The following is a 23,443-nucleotide window of genomic DNA, read 5'->3' on the forward strand; positions in this document are numbered from 1 at the left end:
TAATGGTTATAATCGTGTCACTGCTTCCAAACATCACCATAACATGCACCTTGCTTGCTGAGTGGAGCAGCTTCCGACACCTAGGGAAGTAGGAGGTCCCCAGAGCTAAAATTAATGGGGTTCAGCTTCGGAGACACGCTGCTTCCATCCTGTGTATAATTTTTTTTTTCCCAAAAAACAAAAGAGCTTGGATTGCCGCTTTAACCTTATGCCTTGTAAGGAATCCGCTCCTGGCTTTGATTATAGCTTTTGCAGACTTCTGCATTTGCAAAAGCTTCCTCTGGTAATCAATGGCACATGTGCTGCCTCTCATTGCAGCTTCTGCCATGTGCTTCATCATTGGAGGAATACTCACACACCCTCCTCCTGTGATTGGATCTCCGCCCTTTATATCCTGGGCTTTGGCACTGAAACAGTGCCGAGCATAAATTCCTACCCTGGATGTTACTGTCTCTGCCACAAGCCACCCTGGCTTGTATCCTGGTGTACTAACCTTTCTGGTTCTTGCCCCTAGTTCCTGAGGCCTGCTGCTAGTTCCATGCGGGGGCCCATTCCTGAATTCTCTGCTGAAGCGTTGTTTCCTGAGGCCGCCTGCTAGTTCCATGCGGGGGCCCGTTCCTGACTTCTGTGCTGAAGCGTTGGTTTCCCGACGCTGCCCTGCGGTGTACTTCGGCCAGCTTGCTGTCTCCCCTTGCTGAGACCGGCGTCATGGGCCGAGGCCGTTCCTCACGAAGAGGCCACTCCCACGCTCACGCTCCTAAGCTGAAGCGGGGAACTCCTGACTACCTGTTGCCGAACTCCTGCTTGAATAACGACGATGCTGCCTTCTCCAATCCTGACCCTGCTACGTACGACTATGAACTGCGCACTCCGGATCAGTCTGCGCGGACTAAGGTCGGTAATTTTATAACCCCACCTCAGCCCCGCGGTCCGGTCCCGGTTTGTGGCGAGCACAATCGTAACAGTATGCTCGGCCCCACAAAACCGGACCGCGCCGTGGCGGGGGTGGGTACAATTTTTACTGTACCTATGTCCCAGGCTGCAGACCAGTCCCTGTTTGGAAGACCATACCTGTTTGAGAGACTGCCTCCGCCTGAGAGTGCGTTCTTGTATGAAGGTTTAACCCCTCAGGAAAGACTGATTCGTAAGGAACTCCTTACTAGATCTCAGCAATTTAATGAGGAAAGAAAGTCTCAACAGTCCCTTCTCTCCCAACGGTCCTGGGTTTTGTCCTCTTCAGAACAAAAGACTCTAGATCAGATTCTAGATGCCACCTGTGTGTTATGCCAAGATCTTGACTTAATCATAAGTGAGCGGGACCCTCTTCTCGCTGCCTACGCACTTTCTAATCACAATTTCAATGCTGCCAGTCCTGTTACTAAACCTGTGGGGTTACCACCCTCTCCTAAGAAAGGCCAAACCATCTCCCTGTCACTCCCCGCTAAGGAAGAGGCTGCCACGGTCTCTAGTCCTGAGTTAACCTCCCTGGGTTCTTTCCCCGAGGTTATTACTGTCTTAACCCCTGCTAGTCAGGCCTATGAGTCCCCCACTCTAAATCCCTCCATCCCCCAGGTCAGTGTGTCTTCCCTGGCACCAGAAAATGAATCCTGTTTGCCCTCTCTTTCTAAACCAGAATTTCTAAGCTCTGTTCCCGAGGTTGTTTCGGTTTTAACCCCTGCTAGTCTGCTATTTGAGGTCTCCATTGTTAACCCTTGTATCCCGCAGACTAAGCTGAGGTCTCTAGGGCAAGAAGCTGAAAACCCTATGTCCCCACTCTCGGAGACTAGCGTATCTTTTCCTGATTCTCAGGTACAGCCTAACTTAACCCTTGAGGTTTTTCCTATGTTAACCCCTGCAGGTCAGCCCTATGAACCTCCCATGGTAAATCCCTGTAGTCCGCCAGACAAGGACACCTCCTTAGCTTCAGAGGATGAACCCCTTATGTCCCCTGACTCAGCTAAAATTCTCGGGAATACGCCCCCTGAACTTTCGGCAATAATACTGGCTCCAGTTAAAAGTATTCTGGAACCGTTTGTTTCCCTAAGCCTGTGCGCAGAATCCCCACTCCTAGGTATGTCGCTGACCATGTCTGTCACTCAGAGAGCTGAAATCCCTGCTTCTGAAGATAGACCCCTTTTCGTGGAATCTGTAGTTGTTTCTGATGTCCCAGACACTCTTTCCCAAATACCCACTTCAGAGACCAGCACAGTTGTGGTTGCCCCCCTTGTACTGACTGTGTTCTCCTCTTCTCAAATCCTAAGGTTAAAAGCGAACAGTATATTATGCCCCTTTCCAAGTGACCCCTTGTGAGATCAGTGCATCTGCTGTTGCTCCCTTAGTACAATTACAGCTAGGGCCCTTCTTTTTGAAGGATCAGGTTTTCAAATTTAAAACTCCCTTTTCCCTTGATTTTGTAAACCTGCAGTCCCTTCTCACTGTAGTTATACGTTTTCCAGCAGCCGCTCAGTTAAGCTCTGCCGCTGCTAAAACTTCTGTTGTAGAAGCAACCTTCCCTAGTTCACTTCCGTTTGTCCTATCTGTTATTCCTGTCCTTGACTCTAAGTCTGTCTCCTTGGGACCGGTGACAGCTATTAGCCTCCTTTCTACGATCCCTCAGGCTATCACTTCAGAGATCAGCTTATCTGTCCCTGATCCCTTACTACGCTCTGAGTCTCCCCTTATAGCCCCTTGGCTTCTCTCTGACTCCTGAGGTAGAGCCTGACTGCCTGCTCTCCACCTCTGTGGTAGTCTGTGAGATGCCTATCACCTTTTCTAAGATTCCTGTTTTGCAAGGTATTTCTCCTATTAAGTCTGTGATACCTGCAATTCCTGTAATGGGTTCTAAGACCCCTATCACTGAGTCTCCTATGGAGTCTGATGCCCTCACTAGGGATTCTCAGGGACCCAATTCAGAAACAAGCACAATGTTCTCTGATCTTATTACAGTAGCTAGTTCAGTTCCTGCTGGTTCTCAATCACCCACTTCAGTGACAAGCAAGATGTTCCTTGTTTCTATTGGAAAGTCTACCCAGTTTCTTTCACGGATCATGCCACAGCCTCCGGGATGATTAAAGATGACTTTAAGTCTGGGATGCCCACTCCTTTAATAATACTGTTTCACGCTGATTCGCCCACAGTATTTGGGGTATCCACTACTGACTGTATGTCTACTACCACGAACTCAGGGGTATCGCATTGGGAACTTTCAGTAATACCCGCTGTGTCCCTTTTTTCAAAAAACCCTGTCTTTAAGATGGACTTGTATTTCTCTGTGTCTCCCACAAGACTTGGGGTACTTATTATTGACTGTCCTGTCGCAAAACTAGGGTTACCTCTCAGGAAGGTGCCTGGAACTACCGATGTTAAGAACCCTATGTTTAAAACAGTAATATTTCGCATTGCTTCTCCCACAATATCATGCGAGACCTGGGTACCTGGGACCTCCACTCCTAAGCCAAGCTCTTGTTCTCTGTTTTCCTTCTCTGTGTTGGAGGTACCCAGCATTAACCCCAAGACTTCTATTCCTAAGCCTGTTGCACCGCTTACCTGGCTTCCTGCTTTCTCGGATAAGATCTGTTTTCTCACCTTTCAAACAGAGTCTTTACTCGCAGGTTTCTGTGCGGTGTCTGAAGTGCCCTTTCTGGATTGCATGTCTTCATTCTCTAGGACGAAGACACTCATGCTGGACCTCGTTGCTTTGCCTGAGGCGTCCATCCCTGTTCTTGATGGCCCCACTATGGGTTTGGACGTGCTGTCCCCTACTGTCTCCGTGATGCTTTCTATGCCCTTCGCCAAGACCATAACTTTGGATTTGATTCCCCCCAAATTTCAGAGGCCAAAGGAGGTGGATCCTGCAACTGCATGTACCACAACCAACATTTACGTAAACACTACTACCAGCTCCCTCAAATTGCTTGGGATTACAAGCCTGGTTCGTATCAAGACTACTGCTCCAATATCTTGCAGTGAACCCGCCCGCCCTATACCCTCGCTAACCACCACCCTGAATTCCTTGGGAGCTAAAGACTCTCGCAACTTCTTACATGCTGATTCCACCAAGGCCATTGTCTGCCCCGGATTCCCCAATGTAATTTTTGTCCGACAATCAGTGTCCTGTGTCCCGTATTCTTGGATTATTACTATGCACCGGACACCTGGCTGCTGCCCTTCTGATGTCCCTATTCCGGAGTCCCCTGGTCCCATTGCCCATGTAACAAAAACCGCAGTGCCACCACTGTTCCTTGCAGCACTCGCCAATGTACACCTGGATTTTGGACCTAAATCTCGCCTGAGACACTTCAGGAACAAACCATGGGCTTTCAACGCCACCTCTCGCCTAAGGAGGTTTAGAAACAACTCCATGTCCCCCAAATCTGTGATGGACCCTGTTCGTCCGGAGGTCTCATCTGAAGGGGGGGGGGGTACTGTAAGAAATCCGCTCCTGGCTTTGATTATAGCTTTTCGCAGACTTCTGCATTTGCAAAAGCTTCCTCTGGCAATCAATGGCACATGTGCTGCCTCTCATTGCAGCTTCTGCCATGTGCTTCATCATTGGAGGAATACTCACACACCCTCCTCCTGTGATTGGATCTCCGCCCTTTATATCCTGGGCTTTGGCACTGAAACAGTGCCGAGCATAAATTCCTACCCTGGACGTTATTGTGTCTGCCACAAGCCACCCTGGCTTGTATCCTGGTGTACTAACCTTTCTGGTTCTTGCCCCTAGTTCCTGAGGCCTGCTGCTAGTTCCATGCGGGGGCCCGTTCCTGACTTCTCTGCTGAAGCGTTGTTTCCTGAGGCCGCCTGCTAGTTCCAAGCAGGGGCCCGTTCCTGACTTCTCTGCTGAAGCGTTGTTTCCTGAGGCCACCTGCTAGTTCCATGCAGGGGCCCGTTCCTGACTTCTCTGCTGACGCATTGTTTCCTGAGGCCGCCTGCTAGTTCCATGCGGGGGCCCGTTCCTGACTTCTGTGCTGAAGCGTTGGTTTCCTGACGCTGCCCTGCGGTGTACTTCTGCCAGCCTGCTGTCTCCCCTTGCTGAGACCGGCGTCATGGGCTGAGGCCATTCCTCACGAAGAGGCCACTCCCGCGCTCACGCTCCTAAGCTGAAGCGGGGAACTCCTGACTACCTGTTGCCGAACTCCTGCTTGAATAACGACGATGCTGCCTTCTCCAATCCTGACCCTGCTACGTACGACTACGAACTGCGCACTCCGGATCAGTCTGCGCGGACCAAGGTCGGTGATTATATAACCCCACCTCAGCCCCGCGGTCCGGTCCCGGTTTGTGGCGAGCACAATCGTAACATGCCTGCTGTTTTATAGGACATACATATTGTAAAGCAAAGCCTAGGTTTATAAGTGCATGGCCAACAAACTTACTCACAGAAAGCTGTTTCAAACGTTCATTAGTGTGAGGATGGCTACAAACGATGCAGATTCCAATCGTCTGACAGGACCTGCCACTTTGTTTCTTCTGGCGATGTTACATTGAATAAAGCAGGCAAGGGGTTTACTCAATAACAGTGCATCTTGGAATGTGACTAGAGCTCATCCCTCCCCCTGTGTAGTGTGTGATTTATGACTAAAGGTGTTAAATAGTCCCTGAATGTGAGGGATGTAAGCGCATGTGTGCGTGTGTGTGTGTGTGTGAGTGTGTGTGTGTATGTAAGTATGTAAATATAAATAAATAAAGAGCCCACAGCGCTTTATAAAAGGTGTGTGTGGAGTGGGAGTGTATATCAATGGTGTGGGTAGGTGTGGAAATGTGAGAGGGTGTTGCATTACTAAAAGTGTGTGTAGATACTACAGTATGTGGTCTCTATTGGTATATAGGGTTGGAATTACATAGAGTATATGTACTATGTGTAAGAGACAACTGTGTGCATACATATAGCGCAGTATGTATAGACATGGCCTTTAGCGCTCATGGGAAGAGAGTTCTCTCATGTCAGTAGTGACATAAAACTTTGGTCTCGGTTTAGGCCACCGCTAAGTGTCCCGAACAGTTTTATACATTTGTATTCATGCAACTGTCTCTCTTTCAGTGTTCTAAGATTGTCTTTGAGTATGGCCACCTTCAGATCGTTCATCTTATGGCCAGAGTCAGAGAAATGTTCGCCAACCGGACTGTCTCTTGTTTCGCTAGTGATGCTGTGGTGATGCAGATTCATTCTTTTGTTTAGCCCCTGTCCTTCTCACCTATGTAGTAGAAGCCTCCTGGGCATTTCATGCACATGATGAGGTACATCATTGCTGGAAGAACAAGTGAACCTTCCTCTGATTTTGTACTCCAGATTCCTGTGTGGTATTTGTATTGTGCCCGCTGTGTGGAGCATTGCGCAGGTTTTGCATCTTGTGTCCTGGCATGGTCTTGTCCCACATTCAGTTGTACTGTTGAATACTTTACTCCTCACCATAATATTCTTGAGATTATGAGGTTGTCTGTATGATAATAAGGGTGCTTCAGGGAAGACCTGTTGCAGTCTTGTATATTCCTGGAGGATGGGTTGTAGTTCCCTGGCGATCTTGCGTAGGGCTCCTAGGTGTGGGTTATATGTGACCACCAAAGTTACCAAAGCGCTTGTCTCTTTCTGTCTGTATTCAAGTAGATCACTTCTTGGTATTTTGGTGGATTTGCTGGTCTGCAATTCTGTAGTTATATCCACGGTTTATGAAATCTGATCTCAAGGCTGTAATCCGCTGGCCTCTGAGCATATCTGGTTTTACTGTATGGCTTGACTGAAGATGGTTGCATGCTTGGTGTGTGTGTTGTGAAAGCTGTTGTCCCTCAAATAGCTGGCTCTGTCTGTAGGTTTGCGGTATCCAGAAATTGGTTGTTCTTTATAGTAATGGTTGTGACTAGGAAATATACTTCGTCCGGGGAATGGGTGAGTTAGAGGTTGATGGTAGGGAGGAACGTATTGAAGTTCTCATGGAACTGTAGGAGGTCCTGTTCGCCCCAGGTCCAAATCAGGAGGATGTCATCGATGGTCAGAATAAATTTGATACATTTAGTCACTGTCTGTGAGTGGCTCCTGCGGTCCCAGAGAGTATCTGCAGGCTGAAATCCCATCTTTGTGGGTGATGTTAGTGTAAAGAGTCTCTCTCTCTCTTCTCTCTTCTCTCTTCTCTCCTTAAATCATACAGTATTTATCACTTACATTGGAAGATGGGAGAGATTTTGTAAATGAAATCCCTTTAAAAAATAAAATCAAATGGGAGTTTGTAAGTTTGTGAATAAAACAAAGTGGAACTCTGTGTGGGAAAACAAAAAAGTGACGTGGTTACTCTGTGCCATTATAGAATTCACATATTGTACCTATACTGGTATATGTGTAGAGGCTTATTCATTTTCCAACCGCAGTGCTAGCTGATCTTTTTATGTGTTCAAAAATATGCAGTGTATAAGGCAGGCATAGCCAACACCAGTCCTCAAGCACCACCAACAGGTCAGGTTTTAAGGATATCCCTGCTTCAGCACAGGTGGCTCAATCAGTGGTTCAGTCAACCTCAATATCAATTTGTCACATACCATCTACAGCCGTGCCATTTATCCTTACCTGTTCTCTTTTACTCTTAGCCCGATTCTTATCTCCCTTTTCTACTGTATGTGGATACATGTGGGGATCTATTTGCACAAACATACAGTAGTATAAACCAGAGGTAGCCAACTCCAGTCCTCAAGAGCTACCAACAGGTCAGGTTTAAAGGATATCCCTGAAGCAGGGATATCCTTAAAACCTGACCTACTGGTGGCCCTTGAGGACTGGAGCTGGCCCCTCCTGGAAGCCCTCACTTTGACAAAGGCTGCTTGGCAGCCGAAACGTTGGTTTCTATGGCTGATTAAATATTCATTTTGCATCGGTCCGTGTGCCCTGATTTTTCTTGTATTCTTCCATGGCTTTCTGGGATTAACAGGACTTCCCTTATGTCTAGAAGCACCGGCATTTTTCTTGTTCCTAACCAACAGGACGTGTTCCTGCAGAACACAATTCCGCAGTCCTGGTATAAGGCTAGTTGCATTCTGCTTTGCAGCATCACCACAAATGTCACATGAGTTAGTTCCCCCCCAATGAGAAGTAAAATCATGAGTCACTTGTAGCAGCACAGCTCTAATTCATGAGTGCATTCCTAAGAGAAGACTTTGTTTGTTACATTGAACTGCAACTGAGAAGACACACATTGACTCACTTTTATTAAAAACAGGAAAATGCTAAAAGTCAACTGAGTTCTCATGACTGATGTTAAAACATTAAAAATAAGATGAGGAAGGAGCAAAGCGTTGTTCTTTGCTCTCATTACTTATGGGGTTTTGAAGAACTTTATTAATTTTCTCTGATTCTCCTTCTTCCTCATTATAAATATTTGTATTACCTCCCATCACAACTCTTTTTCTTCATCTAATTTTCCAGTCTCTAGAATGTCTCACCCACTCAATCCTACCCACAACCTGCCAGCCTTTGCCTGGATTTCCTGGATAAAGGGGCTAAATTTCAACCATCCATAATTTTTAGGGTGAATCCGAGGGACTAATTATCTTCAGCTCAAACTGAAAAGGTCAAGAAGAAACATTTGATGTTTTTATTTAATTGATCGTTACTGCAGGTTCGTTAACCTGAACTCATAGATGCAAGTAATGAGGAGTAAAAAAAAAAGTGCTGCCTTATTTTACAATTAATTAAAAGCAAAACGACAAAGGGAGAGCATGAATTTAACCCCTCAAGCGAAAGCGGAGCTTATTTAAATTGAGCTTCACTCATTCATTGCCTGAAAATGTAATACAATTAATCCCAGAAATAAGGAGCTGCAGCTTCCAAAACCCATCTTACCATATACTATGGTACCAGTGCTCACCACACCTGTTTATACTGCCACACTTCTGTCCTAGTGGTAGCATGACCATTCTGTCCTGTCATTCTTCTATGCTACTATATGACTGCTGATTTGTAAGAGGTAAGTCGGCCTGACAGGTGAGCTGCAGTGTCCCTTCCAACATCCAGAGGGCACTGTGCTTTGCTGGCAGCTGCATAGTGCCAATGAAGAACACATTGGTAAAATTGTCCCTTGATGGAAAAATCAAAGCAAGGTAGATTCAAGATAGTTGAATAAGTGTAAGAAAAAAAAAAATATTGCTCACAGTTCCTCTGCTTTTAACTCGGATATATATTCAGGGTGGTCCAAGTGAAGTGAGAACATCACAGATTATTGCTATAGTAAAATATTTCTGTTAATTTATCTCACGAATAAAAGCTGTCTAAGTCGACCTATAAGACGTATTATTAAATGACTCTCCTTGGTTCGATATCTCATCTGAGAGTACAGTTCATAGTTGAAAGGTCACCAGTGACACTGAATACAACTCATTTTATAATTTACTAGCGCACACAACGTTTGTTTCCTCTTTTTATTGTTTAAAAGAAAAGGATCCATTAAAAAAAATTAAAAAATCAACATTTTCATTTCCCTTTCCATAACATTACCATGCTCGCCTTCTTTCAAGCAGCAAATCGTGTGCACTGTTGTGGCAATGAGTTTGACTTCCACATTGCCAGGCCCTGTGGCAACGAAAAGGTCAACACAACAGCAATATGCAAAAGTTGCTTGAGGTAATATTTTGATGTCACTTCTGTTTACTGTGCATAGTTCTTTCTATGTGTCCTTTAAAGATAAGCATTGCATTTTTGGGACTTTGTGTCTGTGCAGTTTCTTTTGAAATACAAAACAAAAGTCTTGGCTAGAAGGGATTCCTATTTATACTATATGAATTGTTAGGAATTCTTTCTGAGAGCACAGTTAGTGGAGCTATTGTATGCATGTGTTCCACATAAGATTTTATCAAACTGTAGTGTAGACACATGGAAGTGTGCGTATCTGATTCAAAAGCTGGCCTGGGAAGCTGAAGGTTTCAAGCATCGACCAATAAGAATGGTACAAAGACAATTGAGAGAGCGATTCGCTGCTGATAACATGGAAAGAAAAACATCTGAATGTATAATAACTTAAAGGTGCAGGCCAAGTTTAATGCATGGGCAGGAATAGGTAATGGAGCGCAAATATCCTCAGGTGAAATCAAATAAATAAAGGGGAATATGGTGCAATCATGAACGATACAAAGACTGGATAGTGATATAATTAAGGATAAGTGTATTTTTACCTGCTGTTTCTAAGTGTATTTTCACTTCCATTTTGCTATAGTAAAAACGTATTGCATTATATTTCTCTCTCATCATTCTATATGAGCGAGGATTTGGTCCACTCACTTGACATCTGGAGGATGTGTTGCTGCTTGGTTGCAGAGGTGTTTTTTCCCTAAATTGCTTGAATTAATTGGATACCATGTGAGTTGGATTATCCTTATTCCTATCTATATCCAGTCTCTGTATCATACATCATTACACTGTACAGTTGGTCCTCGGTTAACCAACGGAATCCGTTCTGGAAAGTAGCATTGCGTAGTGAAAGTGCTGTAAAGTGAGTCCCATGCTTATCAGCGGCGGTGAGCATCAGATAAGGCGTTCTGGCGTTGGAAAATGTCCCCATAGGCTTGCATTGTGACGCGTTGGATATGCCGTCCGTCGTAAACTGAAAGACGAATAACGAGGACCGCCTGTGTTCCCCTTTCTTTATATAATTTCACCTGAGGATATTTGCGCCCCGTTACCTATTCCTGCCCATGTTTATAGATACCCGGAATGTCTTTTTTGTTCGGAGCTGCACTATGCTGCATGGTTGTATTTTTTTATATTGTCACTGTGTTGTGCACTGCACAATTTTTCACTTACAGTTTGATTTGCGCTTGTTTTTCTCTGTTCACTCGAGATGGGCGAATCCGCCCAAATCCGTTTCTCGCATTTTCCCCTTAAAATCCATTTTGCGGTGTAAAATGTGCAAACGGTTGCGGTCAGGTTTTAACCCGCGTGGATTCATCAAAAACCGCCATTGGATATAACCCGTGGACGGATTTGTAGAATCCAATCCGCGTATTCTGCAATCCGTTGGCGGATTCTTAACCATCCGCTGGTTGGATTCTACGAATCCGTCCACGGGTGGCAGAATCCGCGTAGTGTATTGGTGATAATAATCATATAAAATCTGCAAACCACAAATCCCCCTTTTTGAGATTGATCCGCTGAAATCCGTGGACCAAAGGAACGGGCCGATCCGCTGCGGATCCAAATTAGCCCCAAAAATGTGCCCATCTCTACTGTTCACAAGTTTAATGCATACCTTATTTTTAACATTGGCGGGAAGTTAACAGGTGGCTCAATCAGTAGCTCAGTTAGAATGAAGCAAGGATGTCCTTAAAGCCTGACCTGTTGGTGGTCTGTAGTTGGCCACCCCTGAACTAGGAAGTATCCCTGGCCCCTTCCCTGGCAAGTATCTCTGGGACAAAGGGGTCCCCGGAGATGAAATTAACGCAATTCAGCTCCGTGGATCCTCTGCTTCCCACCCATGCTAAAAATAGGGGAAGGTAACCTTCCGTAGGAGGAACTACGCCTTTAAAAGAAATAATGTGGGGCCTATGCAGAGAGGTCCAAAAAATTGTATTCGCCAGGGTTTCAATTCGCCAGGTTTTTGGCGTGTTAACCTCGCTGTATGCAGGAAGGGCCGAATCCCTGGCGAATGAATGCGCCACCTCCATTTGATAAAATGGCTAGTAACCGGTGGCGGGACGGCTGCCTGGCGAGAAACTGCAGAGAAGCCGTCCCCTGGCGAGATATGTCTGCAGCAGAGAGAGATCCGCTGCTCTCTCTGCGCAAACATCGGCATATTATAAAGTACTTAAAATACATTTTTATTCATAGTGTACATGTGCAGGGGGTCTCCGGAGCTGAACCGCATTGGTTTCAGGTCCGGGGACCCCTGCTTCCCGAGATACAGGCCCCTTTATGAGGTGCCGGTATCCCTCTGCATTTAAAGGTCCCAATCACGTGACCGCGGAATGTAAACAAAGCAGAGGGATACCGGCACCCCATAAAGGGGCCTGTATCTCGGGAAGTAGGGGGTCCCCGGACCTAGAACCAAAGCGGTTCAGCGCCGGAGACCCTCTGCACATGTACACTATGAGTAAAACACCCATATCAATAAAAACTCGTTCCTTACCTTTGCGGCTATGTGCTACGGTAACGAAGCAGCATGAATGTATTTTTTATAATAGTGTACTGTGAGCAGGGGGTCTCTGAGCCACAAATCAATGTGGTTCAGCTCAGGGGACCCCCTGCTCCCGCACAATATTATTAAAATACAGAAATGCTGCTTCATTACCATAGCATATAGCCGCTAAGGCAATGAAGGGTTAAGGCAGAATAGCATGTTTATTGGGGACAATTGCCCCCAATAAACATTGCAATAAACAACATACACCCCCTGTGTATTTAAAATACATAAACAACAATAAATATATTAAATACATATAGCACTTACCCATTACCGGTTGCCACGATGAAGGCCATCCTCATCTTCATCCTGCCCATGTCCCCTCTGCTGCTGCAAAACAGACACAAGAATGAAAACATCCAAAGTAATGTCCCCTAACCCCTTAATCACCATAGCGGTTATTAACCGCTACAGTCATTAAGGGGTTAACCCACCCTCACCACCACTCGGGACGCCTACATACCCTCCCACACTAACCCCCCATCCCGTGAGGCCTAACCACCCTCACCCACTACCCACAAGGGAGGCCTACCCACATACCATTGGGGAACCCCCCCCCCAGTACCCACAATAAAAACAATACAGTGACCCACAATAAACTTCATTCTATTTACATTACCCACCCCCTGTGCCCCCCCATAATTACAAGATTTATCCTTTTACAAACAGGGTTCATAACACAGCCCCACGCGAGTCCCCGGTGGGCTGGCGGGCACCTGACAGACCTACAGGGTACCAGCAGCCCTTTTCAAATAGGTTCTGCAGACCTGTTGGTGGTTCCGCCAAGTGCCATGGCCCCCAGGTGGTCTCCTTGGGTCACCGTGGGCCACAATTGGGTCCCCACGGTAGGCCCAAGGATGTCTGGGAGCCCCGGGTCAGACCCATAGGTGTCTGCGGGGCCTCGGGTGGTTCCCACGGGGGTCTGGGGAACTCACGAGTGCTCACTATGGGTCCGCTGTGCCCCCACGGATGTGGGACCACCGCTTCATCCCCGCACCTATGAGTCAGCGGTGCCCCCACGGATGTGGGACCACCGCTTCATCCCCGCAGACTACGGGTCCGCGGTGCCCCCACAGATGTGAGGCCACCTCTTCATCCCCGCATGTGTCACCGTGGAACCACCAGCCTGAAACCCGTGAGATACCCGAGGAAACAACAGGTGTTCTCCATAGGTCTCACGCAGAACCACGGAACAAACCCTGAATGTAAAAAAAATAAACCTGCCCTATACATTCAATACATACCCCCCCACCCCTACCACCTACAGTACAATAATGTGCAAAATAACTATTATCCAGATAGGGATAATAGATTATTTGCCCATTATTAAAAACATTAACTAGCATAATCAAATAAATAAAGTACTACTGACCTCATCAATAAGAAGTCTCTGTCGCCAGCAACATCCTTGTTTTGCCCACAAAAAACATAGCCAATACAAAGCCAAATACATTGCAATTACATTCCGATATCAATTAACCCCTTAAACACCTTATCGGATAATAATTGCAAAGGTAATTAAGGGTTTAAGCCACACTGGCCCGATACCCACCCTTCACCTATGAATTTGTACATTGGCTTCATCATGCAAATATATTATATATATATATATATACACACACAGTGGTCGACAAATCACCAAAAAATCTACTCGCCAAACAAAAAAATCTACTCGCCACCTAGTACCACACGTGTGCTGCTTGGGCCAATAGGAGCTCGCCACGACGTTAAATCCACTCGCCCGGGGCGTGCAAATGTATAGGTTTGTCGAACACTGTATATATATATATATATACACACACGATGAACCAATATACAAATAAATGTAGAAGGGTTTTCAAAAACATGCTGTACTAAAAATAACACTTCTCTATAAAGACACACTACAATAAAATTAATTTCCTTTCATAATCCTAACTGATCTTACAATCAAAAACAGCAAATGCCAATCAAAAACCTCAAATGACAATCAACACATTGCATTTACATTGTATATATGATGCATACAATCTAAGCACCATATACATTCTGCAAATGAATGTTAACAATAACATTGCAAGCAAACTACAGATACCTCCAAACAAGTATACTATTTTAACCAATCCAGTAAACATAAATCAATTAGCAGTCATTAATGACATCCCTAAACAATTTACATTCCATCACTAACAATTAAACAATTAACTAATTCAAACCTGGAACTGAACAATTTAGCCTGAGAAAAAATATAAGTACCAACAAGTATAGAAAATTGAAAACCAAGGCTAACCCTGACCTCAAGTACAACATAGAATAGCAACAATTACATCTATCTAATTTTAAAATAATTTAAACACACATTTAAGCATAGCTGCATAGTCAAATGAATTTAAAACACATCAAATCAAGCTTTTAAAACAACATCATTTCGTACTCTGTATGTATATATCTCTCTAGACATACATACATACATACATACAGTGGCAAGAAATGATATACCACAAAAAAATAAATACACATGTAAAAAAACATTTAAAACAATTAACAAGTTCAATTAAATACATTTCTTTAGTTCACTTACCATTACTTGCCCCCACCGACACCCGTTGTACAGCTTACTCACGAACAAAACCACCAGGCACAGGAACCCATAAAATAAAAAACCATAAAAAATAATCATTAAACTAAAAATCCAAATCAATCCACGGGTCTTCCAATTTTAATCCATCTTCATCTGTATTCTTCTTTCTTCTATCTTCTTCCGGGGTCTTCTTCCCGTCTTCGGCCACGCCCTGTCCTTCTTCTTCTGTAGGAGGTCCTTCCTCCTCGGCGTCTTGCTTCAAAATGAGACGACATAGGCTTTTAAAAGCCTATGACGTCACATTTTTGTCATGGTTCCCACGGTCTTGATTGGGCCGTGAAAACCATGTGTTTTGGCCGATAAAAAAAAAAAAGATGACGTCACTTAAAGGCAATGAAAGCACAACCAATCAGAATGGCTTTGCTTCAATTGCCTTTAAGATGACGTCATTAAAAGAATCATGACCGTCCACACATGGTACAGAAGCCAATCAGAGCGTGGGAAGTCCATCCCTACTCTGATTGGCTCTAGTATACCAAGTGACAGAGGCTTGGGGGAGAACGGATGTGACGTCATTGAAAGCCTGTCACATGGTACTAGAGCCAATCAGAGTAGGGATGGAGTTCCCATGCTCTGATTGGCTACCGTACCATGTGTGGATGGCCATGTTTCATTTAATGACGTCATCTTTAAGGCAATTGAAGCAAAGCCATTCTGATTGGCTGTGCTTTCATTGCCTTTAAGTGACGTCATCTTTTTTTTTTATCGGCAAAAACACATGGTTTTCACGGCCCAATCAGGACCCTGGGAACCATGATCAAAATGTGACGTCATATATCTCTGTGACATAAATTGTTAGTCCAATAAAAAAGGTATCACCTAATACTGAAGAACTCATTTATTCTGCACTAACTGAACTGGAACTAACAAGGCTATTTTCTGCTTTATATATATATATATATATATATATATATATATATATATATATATATATATATAGGGAACCTATGGGGAACCATGTTAAAAATGGTTATTGAGGCAAAAAGTGACACTGTGTGCTCATTTGCATGTCATTTCCCAGAATCCCTTGCTGCAGTGGAAGTGCTGTATGCTGGGTGATAATGGGGAAAGGCGGGGTTGCAGACCTACCTAAGACATGCAGATGAGCATACAGCTATATTTGCATATTTGCTTTCCTGTGGAGGGTTTTTGTCACTTTTTTTACTCACCATAACTTAACTCAGTATTATGGTTTGGCATATCCCATAAGCCTCTCTTGCATTCCCAGTAAAATCAACCCCACACTGATGAGACCCATCAAGGTCGAAACAGCTGTCTGTGGGTGGTTTTCTGGGTATGCACCTTAACCCTGGCTGTGCTCAAAGCTGTGACCATGCAGCAAGCTTAAGCCTATAGGGAACCATGTTAAAAATGGTTATTGAGGCAAAAAGTGACACTGTGTGCTCATTTGCATGTCATTTCCCAGAATCCCTTGCTGCAGTGGAAGTGCTGTATGCTGGGTGATAATGGGGAAAGGCGGGGTTGCAGACCTGCCTAAGACATGCAGATGAGCATACAGCTATATTTGCATATATATATATATATATATATATATATATATATATATATATATATATATATATATATATATATATTTGCATGATGAAGCCAATGTACAAATTCATGGGTGAAGAGTGGGTATCGGGCCAGGGTGGCATAACCCCTTAATTACCTTTGCGGTTATTATCTGATAAGGTGTTTAAGGGGTTTATTGATATCTGAATGTAATTGCAATGTATTTGGCTTTGTATTGGCTATGTTTTTTGTGGGCAAGACAAGGATGTTGCTGGCGACGGAGACTTCTTATTGATGAGGTCAGTAGTACTTTATTTATTTGATTATGCTAGTTAATGTTTTTAATAATGGGCAAATAATCTATTATCCCTATCTGGATAATAGTTATTTTGCACATTATTGTACTGTAGGTGTTGGGGGGGGGGGGTATGTATTGAATGTATAGGTCAGGTTTATTTTTTTTACATTCAGGGTTTGTTCCGTGGTTTCTGCTTGAGACCTATGGAGACCACCTTGGGTATCTCACAGGTATCAGGCTGGTGGTTCCATAGGTGACACATGCGGGGATGAAGCGGTGGCCTAACATCTGTGGGGGCACCGCGGACCCATAGTCTGTGGGGATGAAGCGGTGGTCCCACATCCGTGGGGGCACCGCCGACCCATAGGTGCGGGGATGAAGCGGTGGTCCCACATCCGTGGGGGCACTGCGGACCCATAGTGAGCACTCGTGAGTTCCCCAGACCCCCGTGGGAACCACCCGAGGCCCCTCAGACACCTGTGGGTCTGACCCGGGGCTCCCAGACATCCTTGGGCCTACCGTGGGGACCCAATTGTGGCCCACGGTGACCCAAGGAGACCACCTGGGGGCCATGGCACTTGGCGGGACACACCAACAGGCCTCCAGAACCTGTTTGAAAAGGACTGCTGGTACCCTGTAGGTCTGTCAGGTGCCCCGCCAGCCCAACAGGCACTCGCGTGGGGCTGTGTTATGAACCCTGTTTGTGAAAGGATAAATCTTGTAATTATGGGGGGGCACAGGGGGTGGGTAATGTATTTAATAAATAGAATGAAGTTTATTGTGGGTCACTGTATTGTTTTTATTGTGGGTACTGGGGTGGGGGGGTTCCCCAACGGTATGTGGGTAGGCCTCCCTTGTGGGTAGTGGGTGAGGGTGGTTAGGCCTCACGGGGTGGGGGGTTAGTGTGGGAGGGTATGTAGGCGTCCCGAGTGGTGGGTGAGGGTGGGTTAACCCCTTAATGACTGTAGCGGTTAATAACTGCTATGGTGATTAAAGGGTTAGACGATATTACTTTGGATGTTTTCATTCTTGTGTCTGTTTCGCAGCAGCGGAGGGGACATAGGCAGGATGAAGAGGAGGATGGCCTTCATCGTGGCAGCCGGACATGGGTGAGTACTATATGTATTTAATGTAGTTATTGCTGTTTATGTATTTAAAATGGGCATATTCACTATTATCCCTTTGTGGATAATAGTAATTGTGACCATAACTGTACTGTATGTGTTAGGGGGGGGGGGTTATTTCTTTCAAAGTATGTATGTATTTATTCATTAATTTGGGGGGGGGCACATAATTGGTACTGCAGGCCTGCGGGTAACACCCGAGGGCCCCCGCCGGCCTATAGTATCATTGATGTGCATATATGTGTATGTTAGGGGTTATAGGGGTTGTTGTTATATATATATATATATATATATATATATTTATATTCATGTATTTATTTAGATTTATTTATTTATTGTGGGGCTGCTGTGTGTGATTTCTTTTTATTGTGGGTAGCGGGGGTGGGTGAAGGGGGTATTAGCCGCAATGGTGGTTGTTTAGGGCTTGCGGGGGGGTAGCGGGAGGTGTTAACCCCTTTATAACCCTAGCGGTATTAACTGCTACGGTCGTGAAGGGGTTAAGTGCACTCGCAACGCCCCCGCAAGCCCTAAACTCACACCACGGGCCAAATACCCCCTTCACCCACACCCGCTACTCACAATAAAGCTGGCACGGTGGGTTAATCCCTTCATTGGCTTAGCGGTTAGCCGCTAAGGTAATGAAGTGGGCTGTACATGCATTTTTCCTGCCTCGGATGCATGCCGGGGGCCTCCGGTGCTGGTATTAATGGGTATCAGCTCCGGAACCCCCCAGCATCAATCCGAGGCAGGAAAAGGGCCTGATTTTTTTTTTATGTCCCCTATCGCCACTCAGCTCCAGCTTTTTGCCAACTTTTGTTGGCGGAGCGATTTGGAGAAAATCTCTCCATTTTATTGACGCAATCAGCAGCGAGATACTGATCGGGGCTACTTGAATACGGCGGGTTTTAAAACTGGCGAGATATTGCTTCTCGCCACCCGCGCGGCGAGTTTTTTTTCCAAGAAAAAAAAACTGGCGGATTTTCCTCGTCTCGCCAGTTTTTCGCCATATACTAAATTGCTATAGGCATATTTGGCAAAAACCTGGCGAGATTCAGTTTCTCGCAGCTCTCTGCATTGGCCCCTGTATCTCAAGTATGGAAAACCCTCAAGTATTGGGAGCCCGAGATGAAAGATGCATACATTGTTTATACATTAGCCCATCATTGCAAACATTTGGAAATATACCCTGCGTGTACAAATATTAAATATATATCTCCTTACATGTGTGGGTATATGTACATGTATAAAAAAAAATCACTATAGCAATTCAGAGAAAGATGTTTTTTTCCTATAAAGTGGAGTTTAAAAACCAAATACAGCAGAGATATTATATGCCATTAATGCACAGTGCATAGTGCAGATGTACTGTATATACGCCTTTAGTGCCTTTGTACATATGTTAGCAGAGCCTAAATCCTGCTTCATTTACCCATTGACGTAAGTGTTTAAACTGCATACAAGGATGCTGGGTAAAAAGTAGACAAATTAGGGCAGTACAAGTGCATTACATTTTAGCTTCTTTGTTATTTTAAACAGTATATCACCGTACAATTTTTACATGCTGAATTACACAGCAATGTCTATGTTAAGGAACAACAGTACTTAAAATCCAGCTGTTTCATTCTATTACAGCCATATATCATAAAGTTGGCAGTGGTTTCAAATTAGACACTATACTGTGGTGAACAATTACTGTAAGTTACATGAAAATGTATAGCAAAGATAAGAAAATGCATATCAACTGTACCATTGGTTCTCCAAACCTGCTTCAACATCATTACATGTCATAGAATGGTTAAACTGCAGCAATCTGGGTAATGTCATGGAAATGTGGTCACTGAGTGTGTGACTTTATAGCTTTCTATCCATTCTCACACGGACATTTCCATGAAGCTTGTCTAATGCGGTACACAGTGACAGTCAGGCAGGCTTTGGGGATTTGTAGGAGACAAACAAATGTACTCATGAGATTCCTACATTTGCAATACCTTGTATGGTGAAGGGTTTTGTCCCGCCTCCCATACACCTGAACATTATTGTGTCTGTAAACAGGGCCGCAAACGGGGGTGTCTGCCGGGGTTGGTGTCCCAGGCCTGCTGGCTGGAGGGGAGGGGCCCGGCCGGGGCTGCAAATTCTCACCCCCCCCCCTTGGCCAAGCCCTGCTGCCGGTCACTCCCTGCAGGGCCTTTTTTTTGCCAGGCTTCTTCCTGTCTGACGCGCCGGGTCCTCTGAAGTCAGTGCCGGAAGTTAGCTGGGCTTCCGATGTGCGCCGGCATGAGAGGGGGGCCCGGCGTGCATCACCCTCAGACACCTCAGCCACTGCCCCCCCATCTCTCTGCAGCACCCATTGGCTCCCCTCCTCTCTGCAGCCACCGGCAACCCTCCTCTCTGCAGCCACCGGCCCCCATCCCCTCTGCAGTGAAAGTATGATGGGAGAGTTAAGAGGAAATCCAGTATAGGGCTCCATTATGGTTACCAAGAGTATGGAGAATGTGAAGGAGAAGAGGATAGTCCATAGTATCAAGAGCTGTAGACAGATTGAGTCATCTAATCTTTGGATAATTTGAATGATAACTGAAAAAAAGCTGGTTTGGGGGACTTTAGGAAGTGGTACAGAGTGACCCACTGATGAGATTCTTACCTATACTATACCTTGTACAGCTAATTACTCTTGATAGTTTTTTGTCCACACCACAATCTTATGTAACAGTGTTTTCCCCCACACAATCGCATATAGTGTGCATGTGAGGGGGAACCTATATGTTACCAGGTGTGGTGCAGTACCTGTTAGGCTCACAGGAGGCCGAGCCTGGGTTGAATCCTCTGGAACGATCTTACAATATACAGTGCCTCCACCTGTGCAGGATTCTAAGAGTGTAGAATGTACCCCACACAGGACCCACATACACAGGAAGCACATGCACCAAAATATATGAGAACAGTTTACTGTATATGAAACATAACCATAACATCACATCAACAATACTTCAGTGTCACCCTGTAACGCTGTTCCTCATGGGGAATAACCCCACGCCTTATACCAAAGTCCCAAGTGTCATTCACTCCCACCTAGGAGTGTATACCTCGTGCCCACCACCGTGTACCCCCACACCGTGTCAACAGTATAACCCTTGTCCCGTGGTCAGCGCTGCCACTATGTGTGAGTACTCTGTAGTTGGTGCACTTAATTAACTATACCTGCCCAGTGCGGCTGCACATGGGCATTCAAGGGTCTTCAAAAAGGATCCGACGACCTCCTGGGCGATGTCCGGTTCCACCAGCGCGGTGCTCGGGCAGAGCTGTCCACCAGGATATGATTCCGCTCTCTCTGCGGAGTATGCCTGATCCCAAGCCTCGGAATGGGAAGCGCAGCATCCGCTGTGTCCCTAACTGTACTGCTGACACTAAAAGGGGCAGGGTCCCTAACCTAGGGCCTGTCCCTGGGTGACATGCTACTGAGTGGCTCAGGGCTAACTAGGGCCTAGGGGGCTGCTGGCCTAGTGCAGTTTGTCACTGACCCCTGCACCCTCACCTCCTTCCCCTAGACTGTCCTGGCGCTGACTGCCATGTCTCCAGCGCCCAAAAATGTATCAATCCCTGAGAGCAGGGAGATACTCCAGCCCTTTTGGCTCCCTGGCATCATGTGGGGCGATCCTGAGGCTCATGGGACTTGTAGTCCCTTCCAAGAGCCTTCCCTGGTTGGCTAGCCCTTTGCGCGATTGTCTTCGCGCATGCGCAACTGGTAAGGGCCGTCAGAGTTCCAACTGCGCATGCGTGAACTCGCGCAAGATGGCGCCACCCTGCAATACCACTGCCGTTCCCCACACTTTCCCGGCAGCCGCCGGACACTGCCGCTGCTCCAGCCGAGACGCGCGTACGGCGCACACACGTGCCCGCACCTTCGCGACCCCGCACCCGGCCGCGCAGACCTGGAGGGGCCCAGAGATGGGCACAGTGAGGGGGGGGGGTCAGACACCCAGAGGGGGACCTGGCTACATCCTCCCCCTGGTAAAACCCCAACGACCTCGCTTGGGCCGATACAACATATACAACTATATACATGAGTTATATAATAAAAATGCATATCAATAAGAATACAACTTAACACATCGAATTGCTTTAAACGATGTTACACAATTCTGTGAGCATTACAATTACAGATTGTATTTTGCTACGAGACCACTGCTGAGCCTCATAGTGGGGTGCCCCAAATTGATCATAGGTTACCCGATTTGGAGGGCACCTAATTCTTTGGCTCCTTCGGAGCTGTTCTTCAGCAACTCCCTCTGGGGAGTAATAGGTACAGTCCTAAGGCTCCGCCTCTTCCCTTGAGGGGAGAAATGTCTCTGAACAGTCTCTGTTTGGCACAAAGCACGGGCTTTGTGGATCCAAAGGCTGGCCCGCTGGGAAGCATTGGCCTACGGGGCCCTTTACCCGTAGCTCCTCCGGGAGATGCCCCTTCAGTAGGAGGATCCCTTTGATAGGGTCCTTCCATAGGATCTTCAGGAGTTTGAGTTGGTATGATTATCTACAGTCTCTTGATCAATCTCCGATGAATCTGGCTCACCGTTCAGCGGTGTGGCCAGTATTTCTGCTTCCTCGTCTCCCACTTGTGGAATGGGGAGAAGATGATTACGATGCCAGATCTTTACCCGGCCTTCAGTGTCTTTGATGCGGTAGACTGGGAGGCCAGGCATCCGTGACTCTACCTCATATACACCATCTCTCCATCGTCTTTTATTGTTCGCATTCAGTTTAGCTGTAGACTTCTCAGCCTGTTGGTAAGCCTGTTGCAAATTGTTCTTAAGTCTTTGCACATATTTGAAATGGGTAGCATTGTGTATCCCATCTGTTTAAACTCGAAGACGTACATCTACTGGCAGTCTCGCCTCTCGTCCAAACATAAGGAAGTATGGGGAGAATCCAGTTGACTCGTGGCGGGTACAGTTGTACGTGTGGACCAGGGTCTCTACGTGTCGACTCCATTCAGTCTTCTGAGCACCCTTTAGGGTTCCGAGCATGTCCAATAAGGTCCTATTAAATCATTCTGGCAAAGCGTCTCCTTCGAGATGGTACGGAGTCGTCCGCGATTTAGCGCTGTTCAGCATTTTGAGCAATTCCCGGATCAGAGTGCTCTCAAAATCTCGACCTCGGTCTGAGTGAAGCCGGTTTGGAAGACCGTAGTGAACAAAGTATTTCTCCCATAGTATTTTTGCCACAGTGATGGCTTTCTGGTCTTTAGTGGGGAAAGCCTGAGCAGACCAGCACGTTGCATATTCCTTGGGTATCCGGCTCAATGCACAGAAAGTCCATACACACTAGGTCCATTGAGCCAGAACTCTTCAAATGGCCCATGGGAGCGGCTCTGGTAGGCAGGGTCTTGCTTTGTATACATCGGGAACAACGACGACAGTGTTGTTCCACCGCTTCTCGCATCTTGGGCTAGAAGAAACGGTCTCTGACCAATCGAAAGGTCTTCTCTACACCGAGATGTCCATGTTCATCATGTAGAGACTTCAATACCATATATCTTAAGTTCTGGGGTAGGACCAATTGTCGCCTAAGGGTGGTTGTGATATTGTACTACCCGATAGAGTAAGCAATTGTCAATTTCAAACTTGTCCACCTCACGCATTAGCAAAGCAATAGGGTCTCTAGGAGCATGCTTCAGTAGAGCCGGATTCTTTCTTTGAACAGCTTGCCGAATGATGCTGATTACCGGATCTCTCAC

The sequence above is a fragment of the Ascaphus truei genome, chromosome 6 (assembly GCF_040206685.1).
Source record: "Ascaphus truei isolate aAscTru1 chromosome 6, aAscTru1.hap1, whole genome shotgun sequence".
Lineage (NCBI taxonomy): Eukaryota > Metazoa > Chordata > Amphibia > Anura > Ascaphidae > Ascaphus > Ascaphus truei.